Genomic DNA, 16,827 nt, shown 5'->3' with positions numbered 1-16,827 from the left:
AAAAGGCAAATAGATCACAACAAAATGAAATTTTTAGAGTTTGAGAATGGAAAAAATTTAAAACAAAAATAAATGTAAGTATTAAAAATTTATTCACACACCACAAATGAACACAAAAGTTTTGTTATCCAAGCTTTGGAAATTGCACTAGTTCAACCCTAACAGCTTGGAATTTTATAAGAAAGAAATTTCTTCTACACATTTTTTAAAAATGGATATGCATGCTTGAAACATGTTAAAGATGCAAATGACCTATGCATCCAAACCTTTTAAAGAGATTAAAAAACACTCATTATATTCTCAAGTGAACGTGGGTAGGATATTTACCCGAGTCAAACAATCCATTATTTGTGCATTGTGCATTACTATTTTGGATGTATTCTTTTTTCTTAAATCAAAACTTTGAGATTTCGCTCTTCCTTCATCCAGTAAACAAAAAAGGCAAATAAATTACAACAAAATCAAAATTTTAGATTTTATGTATGCAAAAAATTTAAAACAACAACAAATATAAGTAAAGGAAATTTATTCGCGCACCACAGATGAACACAAAATTTTTGTTATCTAAGTTTTGGAAATTCCACTAGTTCAACCCTAATAGCTTGGAATTTTATACAAAAGAGATTTATTCTACACATGTTTTAACAATGGATATGCATGCTTGAAAACTATTAAAGATGCAAAAGACCTATGGATCCAAACATTTTAATGAGAATAGCAAACGCTCATTAAATCCTCAAGTGAATGTGCGGTGGGATATTTCCCTGAGTCAAACAAGCCATTATTTTGCCCATTTAAAAAAAGTTGACCTAACAATCATAGATGATTTTGTAAATTGATTTATCATGCGTAACGAGCTATATTTTTGTAAGAAATAACTTATGGATTGGGAGTCAACACTAAGTTAAAAATCCCCCACCTCCCCCTTTTCCCAACGATAGCAAAACAATATTTATAAAAACTAATATGAGTTTACAATCCCTAAAAATTACATACACTATTTGGAATTATCCCTCCCTATATTTTTTCATAGTGCATTTATATTTTAGATCTATACCTCTTTCTTAAATCAAAACTTTGAGTTTTCTCTCTCCATTCATCCTGTAAACAAAAAAGACAAATAGATCACAACAAAATAAAAATTTTAGAGTTTAAGTACGGAAAATTTTTTTTAAAAAAAAATGTAAGTAAAAAAAATTAATTCGCATACCACAAATGAACACAAAAGTATTGTAATCCAAGTTTGGGAAATTCCACTAGTTCAACCCTAATAGCTTAGAATTTTATTAGAAAGAGATTTCTTCTGCACAGGTTTTAAAAATGGATATCCATTACTGAAACATGTTTAAGATGCAAATGACCTATGGATCCAAACCTTCTAAAGAGACTAAAAAAAGTTCAATAAATTCTCAAGTGAACATGCAGTGGGATATTAACCCGAGTCAAACAAGCCATTAATTTGCCCATTTACAAAAAGCTGACCTAAAAATCATAGATCATTGTAAAGTGATTTATCATGCGTAACGGGCTATATTTTTTAATAGATGACTTAGGGATTTGGAATCAATGCTCAGTTAAAAATCACCAGCTGCCGCCTTTTGCCCTACAATTGTAAAACCTAATATCTAAAAACTAAAAAGAGTTTACAAACCCTAAAAATTATAGACACTATTTGGAATTATCTCTCTCAATATTTGTGCATTGTGCATTTCCATTTTAGATGTATACTTTTTTCTTAAATAAAAATGATAAGATTTCGCTCTCCCTTCATCATGTAAACAAAAAAGTCAAAATAGATCACTCAAAAACTAAAATTTTAGAGTTTATGTATGGAAAAAAATTAAAACAACAAAAAATATAAAAAAAGAAAATTTATTCACACACCTCAAATGAACACAAAAGTTTCGTTATCCAAGTTTGGGAAATTGCATTAGGTCAACCATAATAGCTTGGAATTTTATAATAAACAGATTTCTTCTACACATGTTTTATAAATGGATATGCAAGCTTGAAACATGTTAAAGATGAAAATGACCTATGGATCCAAACCTTTTAAAGAGAATCACAACCTCTCATTAAATTCTCAAGTGAACTTACAGTGGGAAATTTACCCGAACCAAACATGCCATTATTTTTCCCATTTAAAAAAAGCTGACATAACAATCCTAGATGATTGTAAAGTGATTTATCATGCGTAACGGGCTATATTTTTTTAAGAAATGACTTATGGATTTGGAGTCAACGCTCAGTTAAAAATCCCCCACGCCCCCCATTTCCCGATGATTGCAAAAACTAATATATAAAAACTAAAAAGAGTGTACAATCCCTAAAAATTACAGACACACTTTGGAATTATCTCTCTACATTTGTGCATTGTGCATTTCCATTTTACCAGTATACTTTTTCTTAAATCAAAACTTTGAGATTTCGCTCACGCTTCATTCTGTAAACAAAAAAAGGCAATTAGATCACAAAAAAATGAAAATTTCAAAGTTTAATTAAATTCTCAAGCGAACATGCGGTGGGATATTTACCCGAGTCAAACAAGCCATTATTTTACCCATTTACAAAAAGCTGACCAAATAATCATAGTTGATGGTAAAGTGATTTATCATGCGTAACGGGCAATATTTTTGTAAGAAATGACTAATGGATTGGGAGTCAACACTCAGTTAAAAATCACCCGCATCCCCCTTTTTCCAACGATTGCCAAACCTGAGGTATGAAAACTAAAAAGAGCTTACAATCCCTAAAAACTACAGACACTCTTTGGAATTGTCTCTCTCTACATTTGTGCATTGTGCATTTCCATTTTAGATGTATACTTTTTTCTTAAATCAAAACTTTGAGATTTCGCTCTCCCTTCATCCCGTAAAAAAAAACGGCAAAGAGATCACAAGAAAATGAAAAATTATGAGTTTTTGTTTGGAAAAAATTGAAAACAACAACAAATATAAGTAAAGAAAATCATTCACACACCACAATTGAACACAAAAATTTTGTTATCCAAGTTTTGGAAATCCACTAGTTCAACCCTTGTAAGATGGAATTTTATAAGAGAGAGATTTCTTCTACACATGTTTTAAAAATGTTTATGCATGCTTGAAACATGTTAAAGATGCAAATGACCTATGGATCCAAACCTTTTAAAGAGAATAACAAAGACACATTAAATTCTCAAGTGAACGTGCGATGGGATATTTACCCAAGTCAAACAAACCATTTTTGTGCCCATTTTCAAAGAGCTGACAAAACTATCATAGATGATTTTAAAGTGATTTATCATGCGTAACAGGCTATATTTTTTTAAGAAATGACTTATGGATTTGAAGTCAACGCTATGTTAAAAATCCCCCACCTCTCTCTTTTCCCAACGATTCCAAAACCTAATATATAAAAACTTAAAAGAGTTTACAATCCTTAAAAATTACAGACACTCTTAGGAATTATCTCTCTCTACATTTGTGCATAGTCCATTTCCATTTTAAACGTATACATTTTTCTTAAATCAAAACTTTGAGTTTTCGCACTCCCTATAGAAACTAAAAAGAGTTTACAATCCCTAAAAATTACAGACACTCTTAGGATTTATCTCTCTCTACATTTGTGCATAGTGCATTTCCATTTTAAATGTATACTTTTTTTTAAAATCAAAACTTTGAGTTTTCACTCTCCCTTCATCCCGGAAAAAAAAGGCAAGTACATCACAACAAAATTAAAATTTTAGAGTTTAGGTAAGGAAAAAATTTAAAACAACAATAAATATAACTTTAGAAAATTTATTCTCACACCACTAATGAAAACAAAAGTTTTTTTATCCAAGTTTTTGAAATTCCACTAGTTCAACCCCTTGGAATTCTATAAGAAAGAGATTTCTTCTACAAATGGTTTAAAAATGGATATAGATGCTTGAAACATGTTAAAGATGCAAATGACCTATGGATCCAATCCTTTCAAAGAGAATAACAAACGCTCATCAAATTCTCAAGTGAACGTCCAGTGGGATATTTACTCGAGTCAAACAAGCCATTATTTTGCCCATTTACAAAAGTTTGACCAAGCAATCATTGATGATTGTCAAGTGATTTATCATGCATAACAGGCTATATTTTTAAGAAATGACTTATGGATTGGGAGTAAACGCTAAGTGAAAAATGCCCCGCCTCCCACTTTTCCCGACGATAGGAAAACCGAATATATAAAAACTAAAAAGAGTTTACAATCCCTAAAAATTATAGACACTCTTTAGAGTTATCTCTCTCAACGTTTGGGCATTGTGCATTTCATTTTTAGATTTATACTTTTTTTTTAAATAAAAAATTTGAGTTTTCGCTGTCCATTCATCCCGTAAACAAAAAAGGCAAATAGATCACAACAAAATGAAAGTTTTTGAGTTGATATATGGAAAAAATTTAAAATAACGATAAATATAAGAAGGGAAATTTTTTCGTACACCACAAATGAACACAAAAGTTTTGTGATACAAGTTTGGGAAATTCCACTAGTTCAACCCTAACTGGGTAGAATTTTAAAAGAAAGAGATTTCTTCTACACATGTTTTAAAAATGGATATCCATGTTTGAAACATGTTAAAGAAGCAAATGACCTATGGATCCAAATCTTTTAAACAGAATAACAAACGCTCTTTAAATTCTCAAGTGAACGTGCGGTGGGATATTTACCCGAGTGAAACAAGCCATTATTTTGCCCATTTTCAAAAAGCTGTCTAACAATCATAAATGATTGTAATGTGATTTATCATGCGTAACAGGCTATATTTTTATAAGAAATGACTTATGGATTGGAAGTTCACGCTCAGTTAAAAATCCACCGCCTCACCCTTTTCCCCACAATTGTAAAACCTAATATATAAAAACTAAAAAGATTTTACAAACCCTAAAAATTAAAGAAATTCATTGGAGTTATCTCTCTCTACATTTGTGAATTGTGCATTTAAATTTTAGATGTACACTTTTTCTTAAATAAAAACGTTGAGATTTCGCTCTCCCGTCATCCCGTAAACAAAAAAGGCAAACAGATCACAACAAAATGAAAATTTGAGAGTTTATAAATGGAAAAAAATTTAAAACAACAACCAATATAAGTAAAGAAAATTTATTCACACCAGAAATGAATACAAAAGTTTTGTTACCCAAGCTTGGGAAATTCAAATAGTTCAACCCAAATAGCTTGGAATATTATAAGAAAGAGATTTCTTGTACAAATGTTGTAAAAATGGATATCCATGCTTGAAACATGTTAAAGATGCAAATAACTTATGGATCCAAACCTTTTAAATAGAATAAAAAACGCTGATTAAATTCTCAACTGATAGTGTGGTGGGATATTTACTCGAATCAAACAAGCCATTCTTTTTCCCATTAACAAAAAGCAGACATAACAATCATAGATGATTGTAAAGTGATTTATCATGTGTAACGGGCTATATTTTGCAAGAAATGACTTATGGATTGGGAGTCAACTCTCAGTTAAAAATCCCTCGCATCCCTCTTTTCCAGACGATTGCAAAACCTAATATATAAAAACTAAAAAGAGTTTACAATCCCTAAAAATTACAGACACTCATTAGAATTATCTCTGTCTACATTTATGCATTGTGCATTTCCATTTTAGATGTATACTTTTTTCTTAAATTAAAACTTTGAGTTTTCACTCTCTCTTCATCCCGTAAAGAAAAAAGGGCAAATAGATCACAACAAAATGAAAATTTTAGATTTTATGAAAGGAAATTTTTTTTAAAAAAAGCAAATATACATAAATAAAATTTATTCGCACACCACAAATGAACACAAAAGTTTTGTTATCCAAGTTTGGGAAATTCCACTAGTTCAACCCTGATAGAGAGGAATTTTATAAGAAATAGATTTCTTTAACGCATGCTTTAAAAATGGATATGCATACTTGAAACATGTCAAAGATGCAAATGACCTATCGATCCAAACCTTTTAAATTGAATAACAAATGCTCATTAAATTCTCAAGTGAACGTGCGATGAGATATTTACCCGAGTAAAACAAGCCATTATTTTTCCCATTTACAAAAATCTGACCTAACAATCATAGATGATTGTAAAGTGATTTATCATGTGTAACGGGTTATATTTTTTTAATAAATGACCTATGGATTGGGAGTCAAGGCTCATTTAAAAAGCCCCTACCTCCCCCTTTTCCCTGCAATTGTAAAACCTAATATATAACAACTTAAAAGAGTTTACAAACCCTAAAATTAAAGACACCATTCGGTATCATCTCTCTCTATATTTGTGCATTGTACATTTCTATTTTAGATGTATACTTTTTTCATAAATCAAAACTTTAAGATTTCACTCTCCCTTCATCTTATAAACAAAAAAGACAAAATAGTTCAAAAAAATGAAAATTTTAGAGTTTAAGTATGGAAAAATTTTAAAACAACAACAAATATAAACAAAGAAAATTTCTTCATACACTCGAAATGAACACAAAAGTTTTGTTAACCAAGTTAGGGAAATTCCACTAGTTCATTCCTAATAGCTTGGAATTTTATAAGAAAGAGATTTCTTCTACACATGTTTTAAAATTATTTATGCATGCTTGAAACATGTTAAAGATGCAAATGACCTATGGATCCAAACCTTTTGAAAGAGAATAATAAACACTCATTAAATTCTCAAGTGAATGTGCGGTGGGAAATTTACCCGAGTCAAAGAAGCCATTATTTTGCCCACTTGGAAAAAGCCAACCTAACATTCATAGATGACTGTAAAGTGATTTATCATGCATTATTTTTGTAAGAAATGACTTATGGATTGGGAGTCAGTTCAAAATCCCCCGCCTCCCCCTTTTCCCCATAATTGATAAAACAACTATATAAAAATTAAAAAGAGTTTACAATCCCTAAAATTTACAGACACTTTTTGGAATTATCTCTCTCTACATTTGTGCATTGTCCATTTCAATTTTATAATTATACTTTTTTCTTAAATCAAAACTTTGATTTTTCGTTCTCCCTTCATCCCGTAAACAGAGAAGGCATATAGATCACAACAAAATGAAAATTTTAGAGTTTATGTATGGAAAAAATTTAAAACAATAACAAATATAAGTAAAGAAAATTTATTCGCACCACACAAATGAACACAAAAGTTTTGTTATCCAAGTTTCGGAAATTCCAGTAGTTGAACCCTTATAGCTTGGAATTTTTTAAGAAGAAGATTTCTTCCTCACATGTTTTAAAAATGTATATGAATGCTGAAACATGTTAAAGATGCAAATGACCTATGGAGCCAAACTTTTTAAAGAGAATAACAAACGCTCAGTAAATTCTCAAATCAAAACATTGAATGTTCGCTCTCCCTTCATCCCATAAACCAAAAAGGCAAGTAGATCACAACAAAATGAAAATTTTAGAGTTTATGTATGGAAAAAGTTTAAAACAACAACAAATGAAAGGAAAAAAAATTTGTTCTCACACCACAAATGAGCACAAAGTTATGTTATCCAATTTTGGGAAATTCAACTAGTTCAACCCTAATAGCTTGGAATTTTATAAGAAAAAGATTTATTCTACACATGTTTTAAGATGCAAATGATCTATGGATCAAAACCTTTTAAAAAGAATGACAGACGCTCATTAAATTATCAAGTGAACATGCGGTGGGAAATTTACCCGTCAAACAAGCCATTTTTTTTCCCATTTACAAAAAGCATAGCTAACAATCATAGATGATTGTAAAGTGATTAACCATGTGTAACGGTCTATATTTTTGTAAGAAATGACTTATGGATTGGGAGTCAATGCTCAGTTAAAAATGCCCCGCCTACCCCTTTTCCCAACGATTGCAAAACCCAATATATAAAAACTAAAAAGAGTTTACAATCCCTAAATATTACAGATACTCTTTTGAATTATCTCTCTCTAGATTTGTGCATTGTGCATTTCCATTTTTAGATGTATACTTTTTTCTTAAATCAAAGCTTTGAGGTTTTGTTCTACCTTCATCCCGTAAAGAAAAAATGCAAATAGATCACTTCAAAATGAAAATTTTAGAGCTTAGGTATGGTTCAAATTTAAAACAACAACAAATATTAGTAAAGAAAAATTATTCGCACACCACAATTGAACACAAAGTTTTGTTATCCAAGTTTGGAAAATTCCACTAGTTCAACCCTAATAGATTGAATTTTTATAAGAAAGAGATTCTTCTACACATGTTTTAAAATTGGATATGCATGCTTGAAACATGTTAAGGATGCAAATGACCTATGGATCCAAACCATTTAGAGACAATAACAAAAGCTCATTAAATTCTCAAGTGATCGTGTGGTGGGATATTTACCCGAGTCACACTAGCCATTATTTTGCAAATTTACAAAAAGCTGACCAAACAATCATAGATGTTTGTAAAGTGATTTATCATGTGTAACAAGCTATATTTTTTATAATAAATGACTTATGGATTGAGTTTGAATGCTCAGTTAAAATTCCCCCGGCTTCCCCTTTTCCCGACGATTGCAAAACATAATATATAAAAACAAAAAAAAGTTTACAGTCATTAAAAGTTACAGACACTCTTTGGAAGTATCTCTCTCTACATTTTTACATTTTTTATTTCCATTTTAGATATATTTTTTTAAATAAAAACTTTGAGTTTTCGCTCTCCCTTCATCCAGAAAACAAAAAAGGCAACTAGATCACAACAAAATGAAAATTTTAGAGTTTATATATGGAAAAAATTTTAAGCAACAACAAATGTAAGTAAAGAAAATTTATTTTCACACCACAAATGAACAAAAAAATTTTTTTATCCTAGTTTGGGAAATTCTACAACTTCAACCCTAATAGCTTGGAATTTTATGAGAAAGAGATTTCTTCTACACATGTTTTAAAAATGGATATGCATGCTTGAAACAAGTTAAAGGTGCAAATGAGCTATAGATCCAAACCTTTTAAAGAGAATAATATGGCTCAAATGGATATGCATGTTTTAAACATGTTAAAGATGCAAATCACCCATGGATCCATAGCTTTTGAAGAGAATAACAAACGCTCATTAATTCTCAAGTGAACGTGCGGTGGGATATTTACCCGAGTCAAACAAGCCATTATTTTTCCCATTTACAAAAAGTTGACCTAACAATCTTAGATGATTGTAAAGTGATTTATAATGAGTAATGGACTTTATTTTTTTAAGAAATGACTTATGGATTGGGAGTCAACGCTCCGTTAAAAATCCCCGCCACCCCATTTCCTGTCGACTATAAAGCCTAATATATTAAAACTAAAAAGTGTTTACAGTCCCCAAAATTGTAGACACTCTTTGCAATATCTCTCTCAACATTTGTGCATTTTGCATTTCATTTTTAGATGTCTACTTTTTTCCTAAATGAAAACATTGAGTTTTTACTCTCCCTTCATCCTATAAACAAAAAAGACAAATATATCACAACAAAATGAAAATTTTAGAGTTTATGTATGGAAAAAATTTAAAACAACAACAAATGTAAGTAAAGATAATTTATTCACACACCACAAATGAACACAAAAGTTTTGTTATCCAAGTTTTGGAAATTCCACTAGTTCAACCCTAATTGCTTGGAATTTTAAAAGAAAAAGACATCTTTTGCACATGTTTTAAAAATGGATATGCATGCTTGAAACTTTCAAAAGATGCAAATGACCTTTCGATCCAATCCTTTTAAAGATAATAAAAAATGCTCATTAAATTCTCAAGTGAACGTCCGGTGGGATATTTACCCGAGTCAAACAAGCTATTATTTTGCCCATTTAAAAAAGCTGACCTAACAATCATAGATGATTTTAAAGTGATTTATAATGCCTAACGGGCTATATTTTTGTAAGAAATGACATATAGATTGGGAGTCAACACTCAGTTAAAAATCCCCCGCCTCCCCCTTTTCCCGACGATTGTAAAACAAGAGATATAAAAACTAAAAAGAGCTTACAATCCCTAAAAATTATAGACACTCTTTGGAATTATCTCTCTACATTTTTTCATTCTGCATTTCCATTTTATATGTATACTTCTTTCTTAAATCAAAACATTGAGTTATCGCACTCCCTTGATCCCGTAAATAGAAAAGGCATATAGATCACAAAAAAATGAAAATTTTAGAGTTGATGTATGGAAAAAATTTAAAACAACAAAAAATATAAGAAATAAACTTTATTTTCACACCATAAATGAACAGAAAAGTTTTGTTATCGAAGTTTGGGAAATTCCACTAGTTCAACCCTAATAGCTTGGAATTTTTTAAGAAAGAGATTTCTTCCACACATGTTTTTAAAATGGAAATGAATGATTGAAACATGTAAAAAATGCAAATCACCTATGGAGCCAAACCTTTTAAAGAGAATAAAAACCGCTAATTAAATTCTCAAGTGAACGTGCGGTGGGATATTTACCCGAGTCGAACAAGCGATTATTTTGCCCATTTACAAAAAGCTGACCTCAAAACCATACATGATTGTAAAGTGATTTATCATGCGTAATGGACTTGATTTTTGGAAGAAATGACTTATGGATTGGAAGTTAACGCTCAGTTAAAATCCCCCGCCTCCCCCTTTTCCCGACGATTGTAAAACCTAATATATAAAAACTAAAAAGAGTTTACAATCCCTAAAAATTACAGACACTCTTTGGAATTTTCTCTCCCTACATTTTTGCATTGTGCATTTCCATTTTGGATGTATACTTTTTTCTTAAATCAAAACTTTGAGTTTTCGATCACCCTTCATCCTCTAAACAGGAAAGGCAAATAGATCAGAACAAAATGAAAATTTTGGAGTTGATGTATGGAAAAAATTGAAAACAGCAAAAAATATAAGTAAAGAAAATTTATTCGCAAACCACAAATGAACACAAAAGTTTTGTTATCGAAGTTTGGGAAATTCCACTTGTTCAACCCTAATAGCTTGGAATTTTTTAAGAAAGAGGTTTCTTTGCACTCATGTTTTTAAAATGGATATACATGATTGAAACATGTTAAAGATGCAAATGACCTATGGATCCATACCTTTTAAAGCGAATAACAAACGCTCGTTAAATTCTCAAGTGAACGTGCGGTGGGATATTTACTCGAGTCAAACAAGCCATTATTTTGGCAATTTACAAAAAGCTGACCTAAGAATCATAGATGATTGTAAAGTGATTTATCATGCGTAACGGGCTATATTTTTGTATGAAATGACTTTTGGATTTGGAGTCAACGCTCTATTAAAAATTCTCTGTCTCCCACTTTTTTTGACGAATTAAATACCTAATATATAAAAACAGAAAACAGTTTAAAATCCCTAAAAATTACAGACACTTTTTTGGAATTATCTCTCTCCACATTTGTGCATTGTACGTTTCTATTTTAGATGTGTACTTTTTTCTTAAATCAAAACTTTGAATTTTCGCTCTCCTTTCATCCCGTAAACAAAAAAGGCAAACAGAACACAACAAATAGAAAACCTTAGAGTTTATGTATGGAAAAAATTTAAAACAACAACAAATGTAAGTAAAGAAAATTTATTCGCACACCGTAAATGAACACAAATGGTTTTTCATCCAAGTTTGGGCAATTCCAGTAGATCAACCCTAATAGCTTGGAATTTTTTAATAAAAAGATTTCTTCTAATCATGCTTTAAAAATGGATATGCATGCTTCAAACATGTTAAATATGCAAATGATCTATGGATCCATACCTTTTAAAGAGAATAACAAACGCTCGTTAAATTCTCAAGTGAACGTGCGGTGGGATATTTACCCGAGTCAAACAAGCCATTATTTTGCGCATTTATAAAAAGCTGACGTAACAATCATAGATGATTGTAAAGTGATTTTTTATGCGTAACTGGCTTTATATTGGTAAGAAATGACTTATGGATTTCTAGTCAACGCTCAGCTAAAAATCCTCCGCCTTTCCCTTTTCCCGATGATTGAAAAACCTAATTTATAAGAACTAAAAAGAGTTTACAATCCCTAAAAATTAGAGACACACTTTGGAATTCTCTCTCTCTACATGTGTGCATTGTGCATTTCCATTTGTGTACTTTTTTCTGAAATCAAAACTTTGAGTTTTCGCACTCCCTTCATCCCGTAAACAAAAAATGTAAATAGATCATAACAAAATGAAAATTTTGGAGTTTATGTATGGAAAAATTTATAACGACAACAAATATAAGTAAAGAAAATTTATTTGCACACCACAAATTAACAAAAAAAATTTGTTATCCAATTTTTTGAATTTCCACTAGTTCAACCCAAATATCTTGGAATTTTATAAGAAGAGATTTCTTCTACACATTTTTAAAAAATGGATAAGCATGCTTGAAACATGTTAAAGATACAAATGACCTATGGATCCAAACCTTTTAATCTGAATAACAAACGCTCATTAAATTCACAAGTGAATGTGTTGTGGGATATTTACCTGAGTCAAACAAGCCATTATTTTAAGGAAAAATATTAAAACAACAACAAATGTAAGTAAAGAAAACTTATTCGTATACCACAAATGAACACAAAATTTTTGTTCTCCAAGTTTGGCAAATTCGACTTGTTCAACCCTAATTGCTTAGAATTATATAAGAAAGAGATTTCTTCTATGCATGTTTTAAAAATGGATATGCATGCTTCAAACATTTTAAAGATGCACTCATTAAATTCTCAAGTGAACGTGTAGTGGGATATTTAGCCAAGTCAAACAAGCCATTATTTTGCCCATCTACAAAAAGCTGACCCAACGATCATGGATGATTGTAAAGTGATTTAGGAAGGGTAACGGGCTACATTACCCTAAGAAATGACTTATGGAATTATCTCGCTCTACATTTTTGCACTGTGCATTTTCATTTTAGATGTACACTTTTTTCATAAATCAAAACTTTGGGTTTTCGCTCTCCCTTCATCCAGTAAACCAAAAAGGCAAATAGATCACTACAAAAAGAAAATTTTAGAGTTCATGTACGAAAAAAAATTTAAAACAATAAAAAATGTAAGTAAAGAAAATTTATTCACACAGCACAAATGAACACAAAAGTTTTGTTATCCAAGTTAGGCAAATTCCACTAGTTCAACCCCAACAGCTTGGAATTTTATAGGAAAGAGATTTCGTCCACACATGCTTTAAAAATAGATATGCATGTTTTAAACATGTTAAAGACGCAAATCACCTATGGATCCAAAGCTTTTGAAGAGAATAACAAACGCTCATTAAATTCTCAAGTGAACGTGCGGTGGGATATTTACCCGAGTCAAACAAGTGATTAATTCGCCCATCTACAAAAAACTGACCCAACGATCATGGATGATTGTAAAGTGATTTATCATGCGTTACGGACTTATGGATTGGGAGTCAAGACTCAATTAAAAATCCCATCCTCCCCCTTTTGCCCGACGATTGCAAAACCTGATATATAAAAACTAAGAAGAGATAACAATCCCTAAAAATTACCGAAACTCTTTGGAATTATCTCGCTCTACATTTTTGCATTGTGCATTTCCGTTCTACTTGTACTCTTTTTTCTTAAAACAAAACTTGGAGTTTTCGCTCTCCCTTCATCCTGTAAACCTAAAAGGCAAATAGATCACAACAAAATGAAAATTTTGGAGTTCAAGTACGGAAAAAATTTAGAACAATAAAAAATGTAAGTAAAGAAAATTTATTCACACACCACAAATGAACACAAAAGTTTTGTTGTCCAAGTTTGGGAAATTCCACTAGTTCAACCCCAACAGCTTGGAATTTTACAGGAAAGAGATTTCCTCCTCACATGCTTTAAAAATGGATATGCATGTTTTAAACATGTTAAAAATGCTAATCACCTATGGATCCAAAGCTTTTGAAGAGAATAACAAACGCTCATTAAATTCTCAACTGAACGTGCGGTGGATATTTACCTGAGTCAAACAAGCCATTATTTTGCCCATCTACAAAAAGCTGACCCAACGATCATGGATGATTGTAAAATGATTTATCATGTGTAACGGGCTATATTACCCTAAGAAATGACTTATGGATTGGGAGTCAAGACTCAGTTCAAAATCCTTGCCTCCCCCTTTTTCCCGAAGATTGCAAAACCTGATATATAAAAACTAAGAAGAGTTTACAATCCCTAAAAATTACAGAAACTCTTTGGAATTATCTCACTCTACATTTGTGCACTGTGCATTTTCATTTTAGATGTACACTTTTTCTATAAATCAAAACTTTGAGTTTTCACCCTCTCTTCATCACGTAAACCAAAAAGGCAAATAGATCACTACAAAATGAAAATTTTAGAGTTCATGTACGGAAAAAAATTTAAAACAATAACAAATGTAAGTAAAGAAAATTTATTCACACACCACAAATGAACACAAAAGTTTTGTTGTCCAAGTTTGGGAAATTCCACTAGTTCAACCCCAACAACTTGGAATTTTACAGGAAAGAGATTTCCTCCACACATGATTTAAAAATGGATATGCATGTTTTAAACATGTTAAAGATGCAAATCACCTATGGATCCAAAGCTTTTGAAGAGAATAACAAACGCTCATTAAATTCTCAACTGAACGTGCGGTGGATATTTACCCGTGTCAAACAAGCTACTACTTTGCCCATCTACAAAAAGCTAACCCAACGATCATGGATGATTGTAATGTGATTTATCAAGCGTAACGGGCTATATTACCCTAAGAAATGACTTATGGATTGGGTGTCAAGACTCAGTTAAAAATCCCTGCCTCCCTCTTTTTCCCGACGATTGCAAAACCAGATATATAAATACTAAGAAGAGCTGACAATCCCTAAAAATTACAGAAATTCTAAGGAATTATCTCTATCTACATTTGTGGGATATTTACCCGAGTCAAACAAGCCATTATTTTGCCCATCTACAAAAAGCTGACCCAACGATCACGGATGATTGTAAAGTGATTTATGATGGGTAACGGGCTACATTACCCTAAGAAATGACTTATGGAATTATCTCGCTCTACATTTTTGCACTGTGCATTTTCATTTTAGATGTACACTTTTTTCATAAATCAAAAGTTTGAGTTTTCGCTCTCCCTTCATCCCGTAAACCAAAAAGGCAAATAGATCACTACAAAATGAAAATTTTAGAGTTCATGTATGGAATAAAATTTAAAACAACAAAAAATGTAAGTAAAGAAAATTTATTCACATAGCACAAATGAACACAAAAGTTTTGTTATCCAAGTTAGGCAAATTCCACTAGTTCAACCCCAACAGCTTGGAATTTTATAGGAAAGAGATTTCGTCCACACATGCTTTAAAAATAGATATGCATGTTTTAAACATGTTAAAGACGCAAATCACCTATGGATCCAAAGCATTTGAAGAGAATAACAAACGCTCATTAAATTCTCAAGTGAACGTGCGGTGGGATATTTACCCGAGTCAAACAAGTGATTAATTCGCCCATCTACAAAAAGCTGACCCAACGATCATGGACGATTGTAAAGTGATTTATCATGCGTTACGGGTTATATTACCCCAAGAAATGACTTATGAATTGGGAGTCAAGACTCAATTAAAAATCCCAGCCTCCCCCTTTTGCCCGACGATTGCAAAACCTGATATATAAAAACTAAGAAGAGATAACAATCCCTAAAAATTACCGAAACTCTTTGGAATTATCTCGCTCTACATTTTTGCATTGTGCATTTCCGTTCTACTTGTACTCTTTTTTCTTAAATCAAAACTTTGAGTTTTCGCTCTCTCTTCATCACGTAAACCTAAAAGGCAAATAGATCACTACAAAATGAAAATTTTAGAGTTCATGTACGGAAAAAAATTTAAAAAAATAAAAAATGTAAGTAAAGAAAATTTATTCACACAGCACAAATGAACACAAAAGTTTGGGAAATTCCACTAGTTCAACCCTAACAGCTAGGAATTTTATAAGAAAGTGATTTCCTCCAGACATGCTTAAAAAATGAATATGCTTGTTTTAAACATGTTAAAGATGCAAAGTCACCTATGGATCCACAGCTTTTGAAGAGAATAACAAACGCTCATTAAATTCTCAAGTGAACGTGCGGTGGGATATTTACCCGAGTCAAACAAGCCATTATTTTGGCCATCTACAAAAAGCTGACCCAACGATCATGGATGATTGTAAAGTGATTTATCATGCGTACCGGGCTATATTACCCGAAGAAATGACTTATGGGTTGGGAGTCAATACTCAGTTAAAAATCCCTGCCTCCCCCTTTTTTCGGACGATTGCAAAACCTGATATATAAAAACTAAGAAAAGCTTACAATCCCTAAAAATTACAGAAACTCTTTGGAATTATCTTGCTCTACATTTGTGCACTGTGCATTTTTATTTTAGATGTACACTTTTTTCATAAATCAAAACTTTGAGTTTACGCTCCCCCTTCATCCTGTAAACAAAAAGGCAAATAGATCACAACAAAATGAAAATTTTGGAATTCAAGTACGGAAAAAATTTAAAACAATAACAAATGTAAGTAAAGAAAATTTATTCACACACCACAAATGAACACAAAAGTTTTGTTGTCCAAGTTTGGGAAATTCCTCTAGTTCAACCCCAACAGCTTGGAATTTTATAGGAAAGAGATATTTTCCACACATGCTCTAAAAATGGATATGCATGTTTTAAACATGTTAATGATGCAAATCACCTATGGATCCAAAGCTTTTGAAGAGAATAACAAACGCGCATTAAATTCTCAAGTGAACGTGCGGTGGGATATTTACCCGTGTCAAACAAGCCATTAATTTGCCCACCTACAAAAAGCTGACCCAACGATCATGGATGATTGTAAAGTGATTTATCATGCCTTAC

Source organism: Aristolochia californica, unplaced genomic scaffold (assembly GCF_029961685.1).
Source record: "Aristolochia californica isolate CCGP_79_NKW_82.1479 unplaced genomic scaffold, dmAriCali1.0.hap1 SCAF_1, whole genome shotgun sequence".
Taxonomy (NCBI): Eukaryota; Viridiplantae; Streptophyta; class Magnoliopsida; order Piperales; family Aristolochiaceae; genus Aristolochia; species Aristolochia californica.
The sequence above is the reverse complement of the archived record's forward strand: the minus strand, read 5'-3'. Positions refer to the sequence as shown.